This window comes from Gossypium arboreum, chromosome 3, assembly GCF_025698485.1.
Source record: "Gossypium arboreum isolate Shixiya-1 chromosome 3, ASM2569848v2, whole genome shotgun sequence".
In the NCBI taxonomy this organism is placed as follows: Eukaryota; Viridiplantae; Streptophyta; class Magnoliopsida; order Malvales; family Malvaceae; genus Gossypium; species Gossypium arboreum.
Window position 1 is genome coordinate 88,905,738 of NC_069072.1, and position 21,231 is coordinate 88,926,968.

Below are 21,231 nucleotides of genomic sequence, written 5' to 3' on the forward strand. Positions count from 1 at the left end.
ATAGTGTGACGACTTCTGACCTTTTTAAATGAATTTTTTTTTATATAGTAAATGGATCCCGATCCAGGTGTGGCGGATGAAGTAGAGAGTAATGCGCCAGCTCCGGCTGAAGGAGCAGCGCCGACCGAAAACCCACCCTCATGTTGGTCGAGCAGGGAGGAAAGGGATCGGAAGCCTTTCTCCAAATGATGAGTGCATGGTACACTGAGTTCATTCGTACGAACCCAAATGTACGACCTCCCCCACCTCCCCCAATTCCTCAACCTATGCCTCCAATGCCTCAAGGAGTGGATATGATAAAATTTCACAGAACCCCCGTTGATAGAATTCGTAAACAAGGTGCTGAAGAATTTAGAGCAAATATTGATGATGATGCAAAGAAAGCAGAATTCTGGCTTGAAAATTCTATCCGGGTATTTGATGAATTATCTTGTACACCTAAAGAATGTTTGAAATCTGCTACATCTTTGTTGAGAGATTCAGCCTATAATTGGTGGAAGACTTTGATTTCGGTGGTACCGAAAGAGAGGGTAACACAGGAATTCTTTCAAGAAGAGTTTGGAAGAAATATATTAGTGAAAGATTTATTGATCGAAATGTAAAGAGTTTCTTGAGTGAAGCAAGGTAATATGAAAGTCTCGAATATGAAAGAGAGTTTGTTCGATTAAGTAAGTATGCGGGAATATGTTCCTCTGAAGCCAAGATGTGCCGACGATTTGAAGACGGGCTTAACGAAGACATTAAGGTATTTGTTGGGATCCTTGAACTAAAAGAAATGGTGGTACTTGTCGATCGAGCTTGCAAGGTGAAGAATCTTGAAGGAAAAGAAAAGGTAGAATCAAACACGAAATTGGAAGAAAAGACCAATGAGTAATGCACCCTCACAAAGAAACCGGAAAGTCAAGAAATATGAATCCTCGTTCCCAAGTTTCAGCTGGGCAATCATATGGAAATTTTAAGAAGCGAAATGTGGGTCCTAAATCTCAGACTACTTTTGCGGCTAGTGTGGGAAATACGAGATTTGTTAAACCCGAGTGCCAGTGTGTGGTAGAAATCATTTTGGTCCGTCAGAGCAAATGAATGTTTTCGATGTGGTTCTCCGGATCATTTTATTAGAGGCGCCTGAGAGAGCCGAGAAAGAAAAATTTCAGAATGTAAAAGCTAGTGGTGCAGACTCGAGGGAAGGTATCCAGAAAAGTGGAAGTGAAACAAGCGATAAGAATGTAGCGAGGATGCACCGGTTAGACTGAAGGAAGGGCTCCGGCTAGAACTTATGCTATTAAAGCGTGAAGATGCTTCCTCACCGATGTGATTACGGTACATTTTCTCTCTATAATGTTAATGTTATTGCTTTGATTGATCCGGTTCTACTCATTCATATGTGTGCATGAAATTGGTGTCTAGTATGAATATACTGTTGAGAATACTGAATTTATGATTAGAGTGTCGAATCCGTTAGGCAAATGTGTAACTGTTGATAAAGTATGTAAGAAATGTCCTTTAATGATTCGGGATCATTACTTTCCGGACGACTTGATGTTGTTGTCGTTTGATGAATTTGATGTTATTTTGGGTATGGATTGGTTGACATTGCATGATGCTAAAATAAATTGCAAAGAAAAGGTTATAGAATTAAAGTGTGAAAATGGTGAAACTCTGCGGGTTGAATCAGATAAATCGAGGCATTGCCTAGTGTGATTTCCTTCAATGTCGGCTCAAGATATCTCGAGAAAGGGTTATGAAGCTTATTTGGCGTATGTAATTAATACAAAAGAAGTTGAAAAGAAAGTTGAATCGGTCTTGGGTTGTGTGTGAATTTTGGACGTATTTCGGAAGAATTGCGGGTTTGCCTCGATCGTGGAAGTAGAATTTGGTATTGATTCGATCACGGAACAGCTCGATTTCGATTGCTCCGTATAGAATGGCACCAGCAGAGTTGATGGAATTAAAGTCGCAGTTGCAAGAGTTGAGTGATAAAGGTTTTGTGAGACCGAGTTTTTCACCTTGGGGTGCTCCGTGTTATTTGTGAAAAGAAGGATGGTTCTATGAGATTATGTGTTGATTATCGGCAGTTAAACAAGGTGACAATCAAAAAAAAGTATCCGTTGCCGAGAATTGATGATTTGTTTGATCAGCTAAAAGGAGCGACATGGTTTTCAAAGATTGACTTGAGATCTGGGTATTACCAACTGCAGGTAAAGGAGTCGGATGTACCTAAAACTGCTTTTAGAACAAGGTATGGTCATTATGAATTTTTAGTTATGCCATTCGGATTGACAAATGCTCCTGCTGTGTTTATGGATTTAATGAATTGTAACACCCCTTACCTGTTACCGTCACCAGAACAGGATACAAGGTATTACCAGAACATAACACATACCATTAAACATAACCGAGATATAAATATGTCATCCAATTTGATAGTGCATCGTATAACATATGTCTTGAACAATATTAGCCAACTTTAATGGCTTGTACAAAGTAGCTGGTCGAGTACTGTAACTAATATTTTAAACCTAGACAAATATGACACGTAACAAAATAATTAAGCCTACTATACATGCCATAATTCAAAACGTTTAGTTCAAATACCCTAAAGTATGATAGTGAGGGTAGATCTTCACGATCCTTAACTCCTGAGCAAGCCGGAGGACACTATAAGACAAAAGAGAGAAACAAAGTAAGCTTATAGCTTAGTAAGTAAGTATGTAAATACTAATTAAAGAATTTAACATGTTTACACAACAATTCAAGTATATCTACTTTAACTTCACTATTCATTCCACTTTGATTAAGCTGTCTCTGCTGCGTCATATTCACTAAATAAATCATAACTCGAGTTACAAAACTCGAAATTCAAATCTGTAAAATTTCCCTGAATCTAGACTCATAAAGCTTTTTGTTAATTTTTTTCTATAATTTTTGGTTCAGCCGATTAGTACAGTTTATTAGTTAAATTTTCCCCTGTTACACAGCTCGACTGATCTGACCTCTGTTCACTACGAATTCAATTTCTCTCAATACACAATTCAAACAACCCTGAAGTCTGTTTCATTTAAAACTAGTCTCAATAAGGAATTTAGGCATGTAAACTATATTTCTTAATTTTCTTTGTACAATTTTTAATGATTTTTCAAAGTTAGAACAGGGGATCACGTATTCATCCTGAGCAAGTCACATACAATTGTAAATATCTCAAAATATAGAATTCCTTTGCTTGCTCTGTTTCTTTTATATAAAAGTAGACTCATTAAACTTTAATTTCACATCTCATTCAACCTATAATTATATTCCTCCTATTTTTGGTGATTTTTCAAAATCACGTCACTGCTACCATCTAAAAACAGTTTTAATGCTAATTTCACTCTTTCACACATTCTTTATGCTAACCTCATTTTATCTTATATATATATACCACCAATCATTTTCACCACATTTCATTCACCATAAGTGTAGGTCCAAACCACAATATCACCACAAAACCATCCCGTTGAACAATTCGGATCAATCCTCGATATTTAATGGTTTCAGCACACAGCCCTACCATCATACTTCGTTTAGTTCGGCTTTCTTGTACACATGGTGAACATTTAGTACCACTCATGCGACCTAGCCGATTTGTCCCGTAGCTCTCTTGTCTACATGGTGTCCTTCACTTGGAATCACGCATGCGACCTAGCTACATTTATCTTTCACGTAGCTCTCTTGTCTACATGGGATACATTCCGTATCACACATGTGACCTAGCTACTACATGGTGTCTCGTAGCTTTCTTGTACACATGAAGTGCACTCAGCATCATACATGTGACCTAGCTACGCTCCCTCTATTTCATTCGATCTCTCCGAATGTTCAACCAGGATCTCTCTCTCTATATTTATTTCCATTCTTCCAATAATCGATTTATATTTTAACATCAGCTAGTATATTTATATAATAGGCTGAAATATAAGAATATACATGAAATTATTGTAATATTTACATACAAACTTACCTTGGTGCAAAATGTGGAAATTTTGCAATTTAGTCCAAAACTTTTTCCTTCCCGTTCGAGATCAATTCGCGTCTTTCTTGATCTATAATAACACATTTAGCTCATTTAATACTTATACTATTTATTTCAATCCAAAAATCACATCATGGAAAAATTACATTTTGCCCCTAACTTTACAAAATTACAATTTTGCCCCTAGGCTCAGAATTTAATTCCAGCCCTTATTCTTATGTTTTATGATATGCTGAACATTTTCTCTTCTACAACAACATCAAATTCTCACTCTATCATATAGTTATGAACAATAGGTATTTTTCTGATTATCTTGCTTTTACTCGTTTTCACTTAAAACCGAGTAACACAAGTTATTTAACATAATTTAAAACCTCATATTCTATCATAAAACATCAAAATACACAAATTTCACCTATGGGTATTTTTCCAAATATGAACCCTATGTTAAATTATTACTAGCATAAGCTTAATCGAGCTTAGGATTCCAAAAGCGTAAAGAACATTAAAACGGGCTTGGAATCACTTACTATGGAGCTTGAAAATTGAAGAAACCCTAGCTATGGAGAGAGGAGAATTCGGCAGCAACTAAGGAGGATGATGATCAATTTTGTGTTATTTTTCCCATTTTATTTCATTTAATATCCAAATGACCAAAATGCCCCTCCTTACTAAACTTTCAAAAATTCCTTCCATGTCCAAATTTTGTCCATGAACTTAAAATTGGTCAAATTGCTATTTAAGACCTCCTAATTAATATTCCAAAACAATTTCATACTAAAAACTTTCGGGATGCAAATTTTGCAACTTATTCGATTTAGTCCCTACTTTCAATTTAAGCACTTTAGGCATAAAATTTCATCACGAAATTTTCACACAATCATGCAATCATATCATAAACCCCAAAATAATTATAAAACAATTATTTCTATCTCAAATTTGTGGTCACGAAACCACTATTCCGATTAGGCCCTAATTCGGGTTGTCACATGAATCGCATATTTCGGCCATACTTGGACAAATTTGTTGTGGTGTTTATAGATGATATTTTAATTTATTCAAAAGATGAGACAGAGCACGCTGAGCATTTGAGGATAGTTTTGCAAACTTTGAGAGATAAGCAGTTGTATGCTAAGTTTAGTAAAAGTGAATTTTGGCTTCGGGAAGTTGGATTTTTGGGTCATATTGTTTCAGGTGATGGTATACGGGTTGATCCTAGTAAAATTTCAGCCATTGTTGATTGGAAACCACCAAAAAACGTAACTGAAGTTAGAAGTTTCTTGGGGCTAGCTGGGTATTATCGGCGGTTTGTAAATGGATTTTCTATAATTGCTGCTCCTATAACTAGATTACTCCAAAAGGATGTTAAATTTGAATGGACGGAAGAATGTCAATGAGTTTTGAAGAATTGAAAAAGTTATTAATGAAGCACCGGTGTTAGTACAAATTTGAATCGGTAAAGAATTTGTGGTGTATAGTGATGCTTCTCTAAATGGTTTGGGGTGTGTGCTCATGCAAGAAGGAAAAGTGGTGGCATATGCTTCAAGGCAGTTAAAACCTCATGAGAGGAATTATCCTACTCACGATTTGGAATTGGCTGCGGTGGTGTTTGCTTTGAAAATTTGGCGACATTATTTATATGGTGAAAAATGTCGATTATATACCGACCACAAAAGTCTTAAGTACTTGATGTCACAAAAAGACTTGAATTTGAGACAACGAAGATGGTTGGAGTTGTTGAAAGATTACGAGCTTGTTATTGATTATCATCTGGGAAAAGCGAATGTGGTTCTTGATGCTTTGAGCGGAAAGTTGTTGTTTGCTTTGTGATTATGAACACTCGGTTGAAAGTGTCGGATGATGGTTCGATTCTAGCAGAGTTAAGAGCAAAACCAATGTTTTACAAGAGATTTCGAAACTCGAAAAATGATCAAGATTTGCTAGCCAAAAGAAAAAAAGGTGAAGGCGTCACGGGATCGATTTGAATTGGTTCGATGGGTGCTTAATGTTTAAAGATCGGATTTGTGTATAGAAGAATGAGGAATTGATTCAAAAGATCCTACAGGAAGCACATAGTGGTTATTTCTCGATTCATCCGGGTAGTACGAAAATGTATAATGACTTGAAGAAAATGTATTGGTGGAATGGAATGAAAAGAGATATATCAAAGTTTGTGTCCAAATGCTTAATTTGTCAACGGTGAAATTTGAACACCAAGTACCTTGAGATTACTCCAGCCTATTATGGTTCCTGAATGGAAATGGGATCGGATTACTATGGATTTTGTTTCAGGATTGCCATTGACTCCGGGAAAGAAAGATGCCATCTGGGTAATAGTTGACTGATTAACTAAGTCGGCTCATTTTATCCGATGCGTCATTTAATTATTCTCTTAACAAGTTGGCTGAATCAGATATTAAAGAAATTGTTAGATTACACGGAATACCATTATCGATTATTTCAGATAGAGATCCAAGGTTTACCTCGCGGTTTTGGCAAAAGTTGCAAGACGCGTTAGGTAATGAGTTAAATTTTAGTCCTGCTTTTCATCCACAAACCGATGGACAATCGAAAGAGTAATTGATTCTTGAAGACATGCTCGGATGTTGTGTATTGGAATTTCAAGGAAGTTGGGAAAGATATCTGCCGTTGGTAGAATTTGCTTACAACAATAGCTATCGACGAGCTTGAAAATGGCACCTTATGAAGCATTGTATGGTCGCAAGTGTTGAACGCCTTTGTATTGGGTGAACTCAAGGAAAATCAGATTTATGGAGTTGATCTAATAAAAGAAAGCGAAGAAAAAGTGAAGATAATTCGAGATTGTTTGAAAGTCGCTTCAGATAGATGTAAATCTTATGCGGACCTAAAGCGAAAGGACATTGAGTTTCAAGTTGGTGATAAGGTATTTTGAAAGTGTCTCCATGGAAGAAAGTCCTTAGATTTGGACGAAAGGGCAAGTTAAGTCCGCGTTTTATTGGACCGTATGAAATAATTGAAAAAGTTGGATCGCTAGCATATCGGCTAGCGTTACCACCCGAATTAGAAAAGATTCATGATGTGTTTCACGTATCTATGTTACGTCGGTATCGTTCGGATCCTTCACATATAATTTCACTGACAGAAATTGAACTGCGACCGGATATGACTTATGAAGAAGAACCGATTAAGATTTTAGCTCGAGAAGTCAAACAACTAAGAAATAAAAGTGTTGCACTTGTGAAAGTGTTGTGGCAAAAGCATGGGGTAGAAGAGACTACATGGGAACTGAAGAAACTATGAGAAACCAATACCCACACTGTTTACGGTAAGATTTTCGAGGACGAAAATCTTTAAAAGGGGAGAGTTGTAATATCCTGAATTAAGGCTTAATCGGAATAGTGGTTTCGTGACCACAAATCCGAGATAGAAATAATTATTTTACAATGATTTTGATGTTTATGATATGATTGCATGATTGTGTGAAAATTTCGTGATGAAATTCTATGCCTAAAGTGCTTAAATTGAAAGTAGAGACTAAATCGAATAAGTTGCAAAAGTTGCATTCTAGAAGTTTTTAGTATGAAATTGTTTTGGAATATTAATGAGGAGGTCTTAAATAGAAATTTGACCAATTTTAAGTTCATGGACAAAATTAGGACATGGAAGGAATTTTTGGAAAGTTTAGTAGTAAGGGTATTTTGGTCATTTAGTTATTAAAATGAATTAAAACAAAATTAAAAGCCAATTTTGTCCATCTTCTTCATTAGGCCGAAATTTCAAGGGTTCTCCATAGCTAGGGTTTTTTCAAGCTTCCAAGCTCCATAGTAAGTGATTCCAAGTCCCGCTTTTAATGTTCTTTACGTTTTGAGATCCCTAACTTCGATAAAGCTTATGTTAGCAATAATTTAACCTAGGGTTTATATTTGGAAAAATACCCATAGGTGAAATTTGTGTATTTTGATGTTTTATGATAGAATATGAGGTTTTAAATTATGTTAGACAACTTGTACTACTCGATTTTAAGCAAAAGCGAGTAAAGGGCTTAATCGGTAAAAATACCTAATAGTCACAAGTACATGTTAGAGTGAGAATTTGATGTTGCCATAGAAGAGAAAAGTGATCAGCATGTTGTAAAACATAAGAATAAGGAATAAAGTTTAATCCCGAGCCTAGGGGCAAAAATGTAAATATGCAAAAGTTTAGGGGTAAAATTGTAATTTTGCCAAAATTTGAGTTAAGGATTAATTTGATAATGTGGGTATTAAATAAGGTAAATGTGTTATTTTAGATCAAGAAAGATGTGGTATCGACCTCAATCAAGGAAAAGAAAAGATTGTGGACTAAATTGCAAAATCTTTGTATTTTGGTACCAAGGTAAGTTCATGTGTAAATAATGTAGCATAATTTTTATTTTAAGTTATTGATATTAATTATGTGTTATGCTGAATTTCATTATGAAATGTATGCTTTGTGGTTAATTTCAAATAATATGTAAATTATGTGAACTACTTGTTAAATATAATTGTTACCGAGTATTGATTTGGCATTCTACGGAAGACGGCAAGGATAAGTGTTAGAAAAATCCCGTTTGAACCTTAGGAATAGATTAGGATACAAGTGACATGTCACTAGGATGGTTGAGCATCCGAACTCGTTGAGTTGAGTCCGAGTTCACTTATGTATGCAAATGTCCGAACTCGTTGAGTTGAGTCTGAGTTCGAGAGATGTAACTAGGCATCCGAACTCGTTGAGTTGAGTCCGAGTTCACTTATGGATGCGAACGCCCGAGCTCGTTGAGTTGAGTCCGAGTTCGCTTATGGGCGGGTTACATGATTGCTTGATTGCATATATGGCACTTATGTGCAAGTTATCCATGTATCCGAATTATATTCCTATGTGTTCAACGGGTAAAGTTCTACTCAAATGGAGGAATATTCGAGATGTAAAGAGATGTATTGGTAAGTGATGTGAAATGGATATTTTGGACAGGTATGTATTTAACCCTCGGGTTTAGTATTGATACAACCACGATAAGGTAATAAGATGATGAAAATGATTAAAATGTGATATGTGTTTTAGTGATACATGCTAATGTTGATTGGTATGACTGTTTGTTATGTTACTTATTATTTGCATATGAACTTACTAAGCATTTATGCTTACTCCCTCCTTCTTACTCATTGTAGTTTTGGACAAGCCAGCTCAGGAGTCGGGATAGGTCGAAGGCTCAGTCACACTATCCAGAAGACTTTTGGTAAATGGCTTGTAAATTTAAGTATGGCATGTATAGCAATATACCCATTTTGTGTAAATGATCTTATGGTATGGTTGTGAAATGGTTGAGGAAATGCTTGATAATGATAAATTATGAAAATGGTTAGTTTAGATTATGTTTGATGTTAAGGAAAACTATTAAGATACTTAGTGCATAAAAACTCATAAAAAGGATGAAATTTACCATAAACAGAATATTGCAGCAACACTAACGCGAGTTTGAAAATTTACTAAAAATCATAGAAATTGAATTTGGTGGTGAACTACATATCAAATTAAATCTTATTATGTCTAGTTTCACATGAAACAAATGAAACAAGTAAAGGAAGTATATGTTAGAAGATATTTGAATTTTAGTGAAATAGAGTCATAGCAGTTTCTGAATCCCCTGTTCCTACTTTAGAAATTCACCATAAATTGTAAATATATAATTAGGTGGTTTATTTTATATCCTCAGAATCCTTATTGAGTATAGTTTTAGTATAAACAAACCTCATAGTCATATTAATTTTTTACAGAGAGAAATGTGGTTCGTAGTAAACAGAGGTCAGACCAGTCGAGTCCTGAAACAGGGGTAACTTTAACTAATAAACTGTACTAATTGGCTCAACCAAAAATTCTAGAAACAAATTAGTAGATAGGTATATGAGTCTAGATTCAGGGAAAATTTACAGATCTTAATTTTGAGTTTCGTAACTCGAGATATGATTTTTCTTGTGACTGTGGCGCAAGTAGCTTAAAAGCTGTGAATGTAGAAACAAATAATCCAAAGTTCTAAAAATGTTAAACTAAGCTTAGTAACACCTCATACTTGACTCCGGCGACGGTCTCGGGTGTGGGGGCGTTACATTTTATCCCATTGCCGAATACATATATATATCATCAAACAAATATTTATTCACATAACAACAATTCATTCACATCTCTATAAATGATCATAATCGGACATTATAAACAAATCAACTAGTTTAGCATTCAAATTCTTCTAACCATTCCTCAATCACTTACTCAATGAACAACAATCCAAGCACATCAAAGCATAGTTGAATGTATCATTCTTCTTAAATTCATATTCGAACACTCAATTATACCCTAACTTATCCATTTCTTTCTTTTAAACAACTCACATAACTTATTCATTCATGAACACATTCGGTACTATGCATGTTTACAAATATTTCTTGGCACCTTTATCACATTTTCACAATCGGCATAACCATGTTACCAATCTAATACATCAAAATTTACTTATCCAAGACTACATTCAGCATATATATATTCACATAAACACAATAGTCGAACTCTTCATGAAGTTACCGAGACTCATCATTTGCCATTTCACACACACTCACATCCAATCCTTTTTATTAAACACTTAAAATCAACCATCTTCATCCCTCATCACAAAAACATCAAAACACCTACCAAGACACTCTACAACCCATAGCCGTATGCATCACTTCAAACCAATAACAAAAATTGAGTCATGGGCTATGAAAGGAGCTTAGCAATTAACTCAATTTCACATAAATTATCAAGAAATAAAATTAAACATACCTCCAATTAGAATCACCAAGGCCAAATATCAAAGAGCCCTTTTGTTCTACCTTAGATTTTGAGCTTGCTCCATTGCCGAAATCCTCAAAGCATTTTTCTCCATTCTTTCTCAAACATTCACATGAACAAGGCAAGGATGTATGGCCTTCTTTTTTTTCTAATACTTATTTCCTATTATAAAACCATGTAGTCATTATAATATTAATACAAAATGCATATATTTTGTATCCCATACCATCATGGTGCCACTTCCTCTAAAGTGGGGAATTTGACATGCAAGTCTACATTTTTTTCCACCATGCATTATTTGCCCACTACCATTTAACCTATCACATTTCCAAAGTTTCACACATAAGTCCTTTCTAATTAATTTCACATTTAAAAGACAAAATCAAAACATGAAATTTTCACACACACACTTTCACTTATAATAGGCATAAAATATAACATTTAATTATTCTTATGACTCGATTTTGTGGTCCCGAAACCACTTCTCGACTAGAGTCAAATTAGGGCTGTCACACAAAGTTCGAGATCCGACTGGATATGACTTATGGCGAAGAGCCGATTAAGATTTTGGCCTAGAAAGTCAAGCAATTGAGAAACAAAAGTAATGCCTTTGTGAAAGTCTTATGGCAAAGACATGGGGTTGAAATGGCTAAATGGGAGACTGAGGAAAACATGAGAAACCAATACCCAGACCTTTTCACCGGTAAGATTTTTGGGGATGAAAATACCTAAAGGGGGAGAATTGTAACATCCTGAATTAGGGCCTAGTCGAAACAGTGGTTTCGAGACCACAAATCCAAAGTAGAAATAATTATTTCATGATTCTCATAAGGTCTATGATATGATTGCATGCTTGTGTAAAGGTTTCATGAAGAAATTCAATTGATAAAGAGTCCAATTTGACTTTAGGGACTAAATTGAATAAGTTGCAAAGTATGTGTTTCTAGAAGCTTTTAGTACGAAATAGCTTTGGATTATTCATTAGAGGTCTTAAAATAGCAATTGGTCCAATTTCTTTTTTTATGGACAAAAATGGGCATGAATAGGAATATTTTAAAAGAAAGGCCTTAAGGGCATTTTGGTCATTTGGTAAGGAAAAATAAGTCAAAAATCTTGTCCATCTTCCTCCTAGTGTGCTAAAAATTTCAAGGAGCCATAGCTAGGGTTTTATTCATCTTTTCAAGCTTGAAAGTAAGTCAATCCTAGCGTCATTTTTAATGTTCTTTATGTTTTTTAGATCTTTGAAAATGATCTAGCTATTTCTACCATTATTTTGAGCTAGGGTTCATGTTCAAAAACTTACCCATGTGTGACATGCATGTATTTTGGTGTTTAATGGAGGACTATGAAAGTTTGATGCATGATAAACATCTTTTACTAAGTGATTTTTGATGTAAACACCTAAAAAGGACCTTTTTGTAAAAGGTCTAAAATGGATGGTAAGATGTATGATTTAATGAGAAATGTGGGTTGCTATGAGTAAGTCATAGGTTTGGCTAGGCTTGGGTAACAAAGAAAATGAACACATTTCATTTTACGAACCAGGGACTAATTTGTAAATATGTAAAAGTTTAGGGGCAAAACCATAATTTTGCCTAAATATAGTTTTTGGACTGATTTGAATAATATGATGATTAAATAAGCTGAATTTGTTATTATAGATCAAGAAAAACAAAGTCCGGACCTAGACTAGGGAAAGAACAAGATTTTAGACTAAATCGAATTAATTCTCTATATTTTGTTCCGAGGTAAGTTCATGTATAAATAATGCAATGTTGAATCATGTTTTAATTCTTTATTAATGTATGAGTTTTTATGTTTAATTATTATGACGAGCGTATGAACGACTTTATGGTAAATGAGAATGACATTGTGAACGAGTTCGATGAATACGAGTTACCGAGAAAACCCCATTTGAACATTGGGAATAATGTAGGATACAATATGACATGTCACTAGGAACTATGTGATTATGAGCTCATCATATTATGTGTATATGTGATTATGTGAATCCAGGTGCTAGTCTTGTATGTTCTACCGATGGTTGGGTAGCCCAACTTGTGTTGCGGGTACCTGTCAGCTTATGTGAGCAGCCCGAGTAGTTTCGTTCTGACTGTCAGCTTGTGTGAGTAGGCCCGTGATTAGCTCGAGAGCGAGCAATGTGTGATTGTGATATGAGGTAGCATGTGCCTACATTTGAAGCACTATGTGCAAGTCTTCTGAGTATTCAATAGTATTTCGAGTGTTCAACGGGTAAACCTGTGAGTTATTTGACAAGTAAGTTAATGATGAGGAAATATGGCAATGTGTTATGAGTTGGTATAGGTATGTACAAAAAATTATATGAATGAGCTCGGTATGTGATGAACTTTGGTAAGATTAAAAAATGTGTATGTTATGTCTTCCAATTTAAGCTATGCCTATGAATTTATGACAACACATAAGTAAACTATGTTATGTCAATGGTATTTATATATATGATTATGTTGCTAATTATTTGCATGTGAACTTACTAAGCTTTATGCTTACTTCCCTCTCTTTTTAATTTTCTTATAGTATCGCCAAGCTAGCTCAGGGATCGAAGGACGTCGGAGGCTCGATTACACTATCAACTAGACATTTGGTGTAGGTAGTCTCGACATTTTAAGTATGGCATGTATAGGGACTTCTTCTTTTTGTTATACGTCATATTGGTCTAGCCAAATGTGTTTTCTATGGTAATATTTGATTAGTTTTGTATATGGCCATGTTGTAACATCCCAAAATAGGGCTTAGTTAGAATAGTTGTTTTAGTACCACAAATTCGAGGTTAAAATATTTATTTTTGATTTTTATGAGGATTAGAATATGAATATATGCATGTGTTAAAGTTTCATGAAGAAATTCTAAGTATAAGGTGTCCAATTGGAAATTAGGGACTAAATTGAATAAGTTGCAAAATTTTTGTTCTAGAAGAAATTTTTATGAAATTGCTTTGAATTATTAATTAGGTCTTAAAGAGCAATTTGCCCAATTTCTAAGTTTTTGGACAAAAATGGGCTTGTGTGGAAAAAATTGAAGGAAAGGCTTTAAGGGCATTTTGGTCATTTGGTGTATAAATGAAATAAAATCGAAAAATAAGCCAAAATTCAGCTCATTTTCTCCATGTTGCTGCTGAAAATTAGGGTTCTCCATAGCTAGGGGTTTCAAGCTTTCCAAGCTTAATAGTAAGTGCTCCCAAGCCCCGTTTTTAATGTTCTTCGTATTTTTAAAATTTCGGTAACTTGCTCTATCTATTTCTACCCATATTTCATGCTAAGGTTCATATTTAAAAATTTACCCATGCATGAGAAGCTTATGCTTTGACGATTTATGGAGGGATATGAGAGTTTAAAGGATGGTAAACAACTTCTACTAAGTAGATTTTCATGAAAAGGGCTTTAAGGACTATTTTGTAAAAGTTGTAGAAAAGGATAGAAAAATGTGAAAGAAAGGAAAATGTGGGCTACTATGAACATGAAAAATGTTCAGCTAGGCTTGGGTAACTAAGAAATCCCATACATTGTATTATTCGAGCCTAGGGACTAAATTGCAAATATATGAAAGTATAGGGGTAAAATACTAATTTTACTCAAGTATGAATTTTGGGTCATTTTAAGTATTGTATGTATTAAACGAGCTAAATTTGGTATTATAGATCAAGAGAATCTAGATACAGGTCTTAATCGGGGAAAGAACAAGGTTTTCGAGGTTTAGGCTCGATTTCTAATATTTTATACCGAGGTAAGTACATATACAAATAAATACATTATTTATTGTTATTAAATGATTTATTCATATATGTATGCTTAATATGCCTATTTGGCTATGTTGATAATATATCATGTTTTGATGCTTTGCTATATGATTATGAGACATTGGCCATGTGAAAGAAACCATTATACGAGCACGTTCGATAAAGATCTGAAAGTATAAAACCATGTTTCAACCTTAGGAATTGTTGAGGATACAAGTGACATGTCACTAGGATAGTCATGTGTGTTATGAGCTCATTTAATATGTGATACATGCTAGGGTCTGGGTGCTGGGTATCCTGAGTTGTGTTCGGATACTCTCTTAGCTTTTTTAGGAGGCCCGTTGAGAGTGCCATGTGATTCTATGATATGAGGAACTTCAGTGAACTTTCTGTCAGGTAGCCAATGCTACGTTCAAGCACTTTGGTGCATTCTTTCTGTGTGTCCGAATCATATTCCAAGTGTTCAACGGGTAATGTAATATGAATTCTGAAAGTAAAGTTTAAGTAAGCCATATGTGTGCAAAATGGTATATGTATGTACTAAAACCCTATGAGGACTTAGTATATGATGTGTATTTGGATAAGTAGGTGCATATGAATATGGAAGGTAAGTATACATATGACATGATGAAAAGTATCATAATGGATAAGTAATTATGCTTAGATATTCAATAGTTGCAAAATGTAGATTATTTGTGTAACACCCCAAACCCGTGACCGTCACCGGATTTGACCACGAGGTGTTACCGGGCTTACTTTACTTATTCCTCTCTTGGAAAATTTTTTTTTTGTTTTCCTTTTTCTGTTCCAGGCAGGCTAGTTAACTGCGTCACTGTCACCTTAAAATCATATCTCGAGTTCCAGAACTCGAAAATGAGTTCAAATCAATTTTCCTGAAACTAGACTCATATATCCATCCATGGATTTATTTCTAGAATTTTTGGTCTGGCCAATTGGTACAGTTTATTAGTTAAATTCACCCCTGTTTCAGGGTTCGACTACACTGACCTTTACGCATTACGACCTGGATATCATCTCGTACAGAGCTCTAATGCTCATACCGTTTGTTTCTAATGAAACTAGACTCAAAGGGGAATCTATGCATATAAGGCATGACTTCTAATTGTTTCTGGATAATTTATGGTAAATTTTCCAAGTCTGAGCAGGGGATCCAGAAACCGTTCTGGCCCTGTTTCGTAAAAACCTGAATATCTCTTAAAATACAGCTCATACGGTCGTTTCATTTCATCCATATGAAAATAGATTCATCAAGGTTAAATTTCATAATTTATTCACTATTTAATTCTACTTCTACTATTTTTAGTGATTTTTCCATCTCACCTCACTGCTGCTGGCAGCATCTGGTACTAAAGCAAACAATGACTATTTCATAATTCTTCCATGGCCAACTATTTCATCATACATAATACAAACTATGGCCACCTTATCAAAATTAAGGTTTCTAAGGCTCGTGCCTATAGGTTTTAGATTCACACTCAACCGACCACATAGGCCATCTTCGCATGGCTTAAAGTTTACAACCCGAGATTCAACAAAACAAAATAGCCTATACATGCCAAATGTTCTCCTAGTTCAACTACGAAGACAATACCAAAAGATTTCCAGCCGGTGTGATGACTTCAACGATGGTTCCGAGCACGCATAAACGATCGAGTCCAAGAGACCTAAAATGGGTGACAAGAAAACACCGAGTGAGTTTATAACTCAGTAAGTCATAAGCATTTCACAACCATCCGCTACTAAAATTATCATAAAATGAAATAATGAAACAAGGCCCATTGTTCCACCATACCGAACTATACCATAGTTCCTTAGACCTTCGGATCAATCTCATACCAAGTCATACATTTACATTTCATATACTATTCAATAGGATATTTGAAGCAATTTCCATACATCATTTCATTTCCGCAACAATCATGCAATTGAAATCATCACATAGATTTAAAACTTACCAACTCAACTCCGAGCATGAACATAGTATCTATTAGCCACGAACTCAAGGTACTTACTCTTTCCGCTGTCCATACTCAACTCGATGAAGACACACCCTCCATATAATTGTTCGATCGGAGATATATATATAGAGTATGCACACACAGTGCTTAATACTCGATTTCGCACACTTAGTGCCATGTGATTTAAGCCCGCACACATAGTGCCATACCCTTGAGCTCGCACACCCAGTCAGTATATTTCCAGCATGCACACTTAGTGCCATATATTTCTAGCATGCACACTTAGTGCCATATATTTCCAGCATGCACACTTAGTGCCATATATTTCCAGCATGCACACTTAGTGCCAATCTCAAATCACCGTACACACGTATTGCCAAGACACTTAGTGCCGAAAGCAAACTTTCTACACATTTCACTATTTCTTTTACATTCAACAATGTCATCATTCCATACACATACATTTTCATTTACATATCATCTCATTAAACACAATTGCATAGATATTATGATCATTTAAAACAATGCCAAATATATGCTTAATGACTTACCTTGTGTTGGGTAAAATGGTTCCAACTCGGCTATTCGATGTTCTTTCCTTTGCTTTTGCTTGATTCTCCCCCTCTAGCTTCTTGAACTAATCAATAAATTAACTAGTTTAACCGTCTTGCCAAATATTTATACATATATACATGACATCAACAATACTATCATCATTAATTCATCAATTCAAAAAGTTTTATTTCACGAACATTTGACCCATTTTTACCCCATATGGCCGAATGCTACATTCATTACCCAACTAGCCATTCAACAATTTTCAGCCTCATTACCACCCTTTTTATGTCTAATCGTCTAAATGAGATCATAAACATGCCTAACCATAGCCGAATGTGCAACATTAATCTAGCATTTCCATTGCATTTAACACTTAACATTTACCCCATCTAGGCCAAATTTTGCTAGCACACAAGCCTTTGGCGAATGTCCTTGACCTCTAGTCACCCAAAATTTCTTTGTTCTTTAAAATTCATCCAAGACTACATTCGGCACTTCCAACTAATAATTTAGGTGCTCTCAAGCTCATTCACAAGTACTATTATATATCACATTAAGCATTAAATCATTTTGCAACATAAATTTTATAGCATGGCGAAAACTCATGCACATACACACATAACAACAAGAACTCAATGGCACAAAATCTCCTTTTTGTTAAACATTCGAACTCACTCATCTCCATGCTTTCATCACAACAACATCAAAACACTAATTAGGAAATACAACATTCTTGGCGAAATTTAACTCACCTAACAACTTAGTTTCGATCCAAGATTCAAGGAAAAATTTGAACCAATCCTCCAAACTATGCATGCATTTTCAAGAGTGGCATAAAACATACCTTCTTGTATCAAAACACCTTAGTCTAGTAAGCTCCCATGGCTGATTTTCTCAAGCTTCCCCTTTCTTCTTAGTACATTCGGCCATGCAAAGAAAAATGAGAGAATGGACACTTTTTTTCTTCTTCTCAAGTCATGGCAATTGTAACAAAATGAGAAAGGATGAACAACAAAATTTTTCTCCTTTCTTTTCCTCAACTCACGGCAACAAGGGGGGCATCCACACTCTCTTTTTTCATCATTTTCCTTTTTTTCATTTCTTTATTTTCCTTCCATAATGCACTAGGCCAACATGTCTAGGACATGTTTTCTTTGCCCATCATCATGTCATGGCCACCACTAACCTTAGGAAATGGGTTATTTGACATGCAACTCCACCCTTGTGTTAACATGCACTAATAAGCCATTTAAAATTAGCATATCATATTTCACCATGTTTCACATTGATCCCTATTTAATAATTTCTCATAAAATTGGTAAAATTAGAGAATGAAACTTCCACATATGCATGCACACACATAGTAAGCATAGAATATAACAATTAATTATTTTTATGACTCGGTTTAGTGGTCCCGAAACCACTTTCCGACTAGGGTCAATTTAGGGCTGTCACAATTTGTATGTGTACTTACTAAGCTTTATAGCTTACCCTCCTCTCTTTTCCCTTCTCTATAGATACGTCAAGCTAGCTCGAGGGATCAGGGGACGTCGGAGCTCAGATTACACTATCTTCAAGAAATCTGGGTATAAAAAGGGTTAATTATTTTGGTCATGGCATGTATAGGAAAGTTGTCTATTTTGTGTATATGTGTCATGTTGAAGTAGCCAAGTATAATGGCTCATTTGGGCATTGATTATTTTGTATGTGGCCATGTGATTTGGTCCATATTAATGATTGAGATGTATCTCTAAATTTATCTTTACATGCATACTAAGATGTGTATGTGTTGGTTTGATGGATGACTATTCAATTGCTAGTATGTTGTTGCGTGATTTAGCACTCATAATGGAATGATAATAAGGAGTATGGTAAACCATGAAATTGGTGTGGAATGACTAAAAGACAAGTTTGTGTGAATACTAATGGTCTATTTTGTAAAAGGGTCATAGTGATGCTATAATGTTGCATGTTTAAGTGTCCAAATATATCACGGGATATGCCCTTGAACATACAGAAGTGTATGATTGTTTAAGGGTGACCAATGGCTTGGAGAGTAGCCCCCAAATGGTCCAGATGGGTAGACACATGGGCATGTGTCTAGGCCGTTTGTGACACACAGTTAACCCCATCGGTGTGTCGTTCGGCCATGTGTCCCCTGCACCTTGAATTTTAGGTTAACTGCATGGTCGTAAGCACACGGACAGAAAAGTGCCAACAAAGCTTTGAAAAGTTGAAAATGCTATTGACCGAGACACTAGTGCTAGTACAACCGGAACCAGGGAAAGAATTTGTAATCTACAGCGATGTGTCCTTAAATGGACTAGGTTGTGTGCTAATGCAAGAAGGAAAGGTCGTAGCCTATGCTTCAAGACAGTTGAAGCCCCATGAGAAGAATTATCCAACTCTGATTTGGAATTGGCCGCCATAGTGTTTGCCTTGAAGATTTGGCGTCATTATTTGTTCGGAGAAAAATGCCATGTCTATACCGATCATAAGAGCCTCAAGTATTTGATGACTCAAAAAGATTTGAATTTAAGGCAACGAAGATGGTTGGAACTGTTGAAAGATTACGAGCTTATAATTGATTATCATCCAGGAAGGCGAACGTGGTCGCCGACGCTTTGAGCAGGAAGCCGTTATTCACTTTGAGGGCAATGAATACACAGATGGCCTTATGTAATGATGGTTCCATTTTAGCCGAATTGAGGACTAGGCCGATCTTCTCAGTCAGATTTGTGAAGCTCAGAAATTCGATGAAAAATTACAAGCTAAGAAAGTTCAGTATGAATCAACCAGTGAACCCGACTTTCAGATTGACTCTGAAGGATGCTTGAGATTTCGGGGAAGAATCTGTGTTCCAAAGGATACCAGGTTGATCCAGACTATTTTACATGAGGCACATAATAGTCGTATGTTAGTTCATCCGGGAAGTACGAAGATGTACAATGACTTGAAGAAAGTTTGTTGGTGGAATGGCATGAAAAGGGATATCTCAGAATTTGTAACAAGATGTTTGATTTTCAACAGGTTAAAGCTGAACATCAAGTACCCTCTAGTCTTCTTCAACCTATTATGGTCCCTGAGTGGAAATGGGATCAAATCACTATGGATTTCGTAACCGGGTTGCCAGTGACTCGAAGAAAGAAAGACGCTATTTGGGTAATAGTCGACAGATTGACTAAATCGACCCATTTTATACTGGTATGTATAGATTATTCTCTAGATAAGTTAGCTGATTTGTATATTTCAGAGATTGTTAGACTTCATGGTGTGCCATTGTCGATTACTTCGGATAGAGATCCAAGATTTACGTCACGATTTTGGAAAAAGTTACAAGTGGTTTTGGGAACGAAACTGAATTTTAGTATTGCTTTCCACCCACAACCTGGTGGACAATCCGAGAGAATAATTTAGACACTTGAAGATATGCTTAGATATTGTGTTCTCGAGTTTCAAGGTAGTTGGGAAAATTATCTACCTTTGGTCGAATTTGCTTATAATAACAATTATCAGTCGAGTTTAAAGATGGCACCTTATGAGGCGTTATGCAGGCAAAAATGTCGAACTCCTTTGTATTGGATAGAGCTTAAAGAAAGTAAAATTTTCGGAGTTGATTTGATCAAAGAAACCAAGGATAAGGTTAAGGTGATTCAAGATTTTTTGAAAGGCATCGGATAGACAGAAATCGTATGTGGATTCAAAAAGAAAAGAAATTGAGTATCAAGTAGGTGACAAGGTATTCTTAAAGGTATTGCCCTGGAAAAAGGTTTTGAGATTTGGTAGAAATGGCAAATTAAGTCCTCGTTTTATTGGGCCCTATGAGATTACCGAAAGAATAGGACCACTTGCCTATCGCTTAGCTTTGCCAGTGGAGTTGGAGAAGATCCATGACGTGTTCCATGTATCCATGTTACGTCGTTATAGATCAGACACCTCACATGTGATTATCCCGATAGAGGTTGAAATTCAACCAGACATGACTTACGGTGAGGAATCGGTTAAGATCTTGGCCAGGGAAGTTAAGCAACTGAGGAACAAAAGCATTGCCTTGGTGAAGGTACTGTGGCATAGACATGGGGTTAAAGAAG

General features: G+C 35.6%; 1 long non-coding RNA gene across 1 annotated transcript; it reads left to right on the forward strand.

The window, feature by feature from the left end:
- The first annotated feature begins 8,306 nt into the window (after positions 1-8,306).
- On the forward strand, positions 8,307-9,362 carry LOC128290333 (uncharacterized). The gene is made up of 2 exons (XR_008280079.1): positions 8,307-8,362; positions 9,175-9,362. It is a non-coding gene; the product is annotated as an uncharacterized LOC128290333 (long non-coding RNA).
- The last annotated feature ends 11,869 nt before the right edge of the window (positions 9,363-21,231 follow it).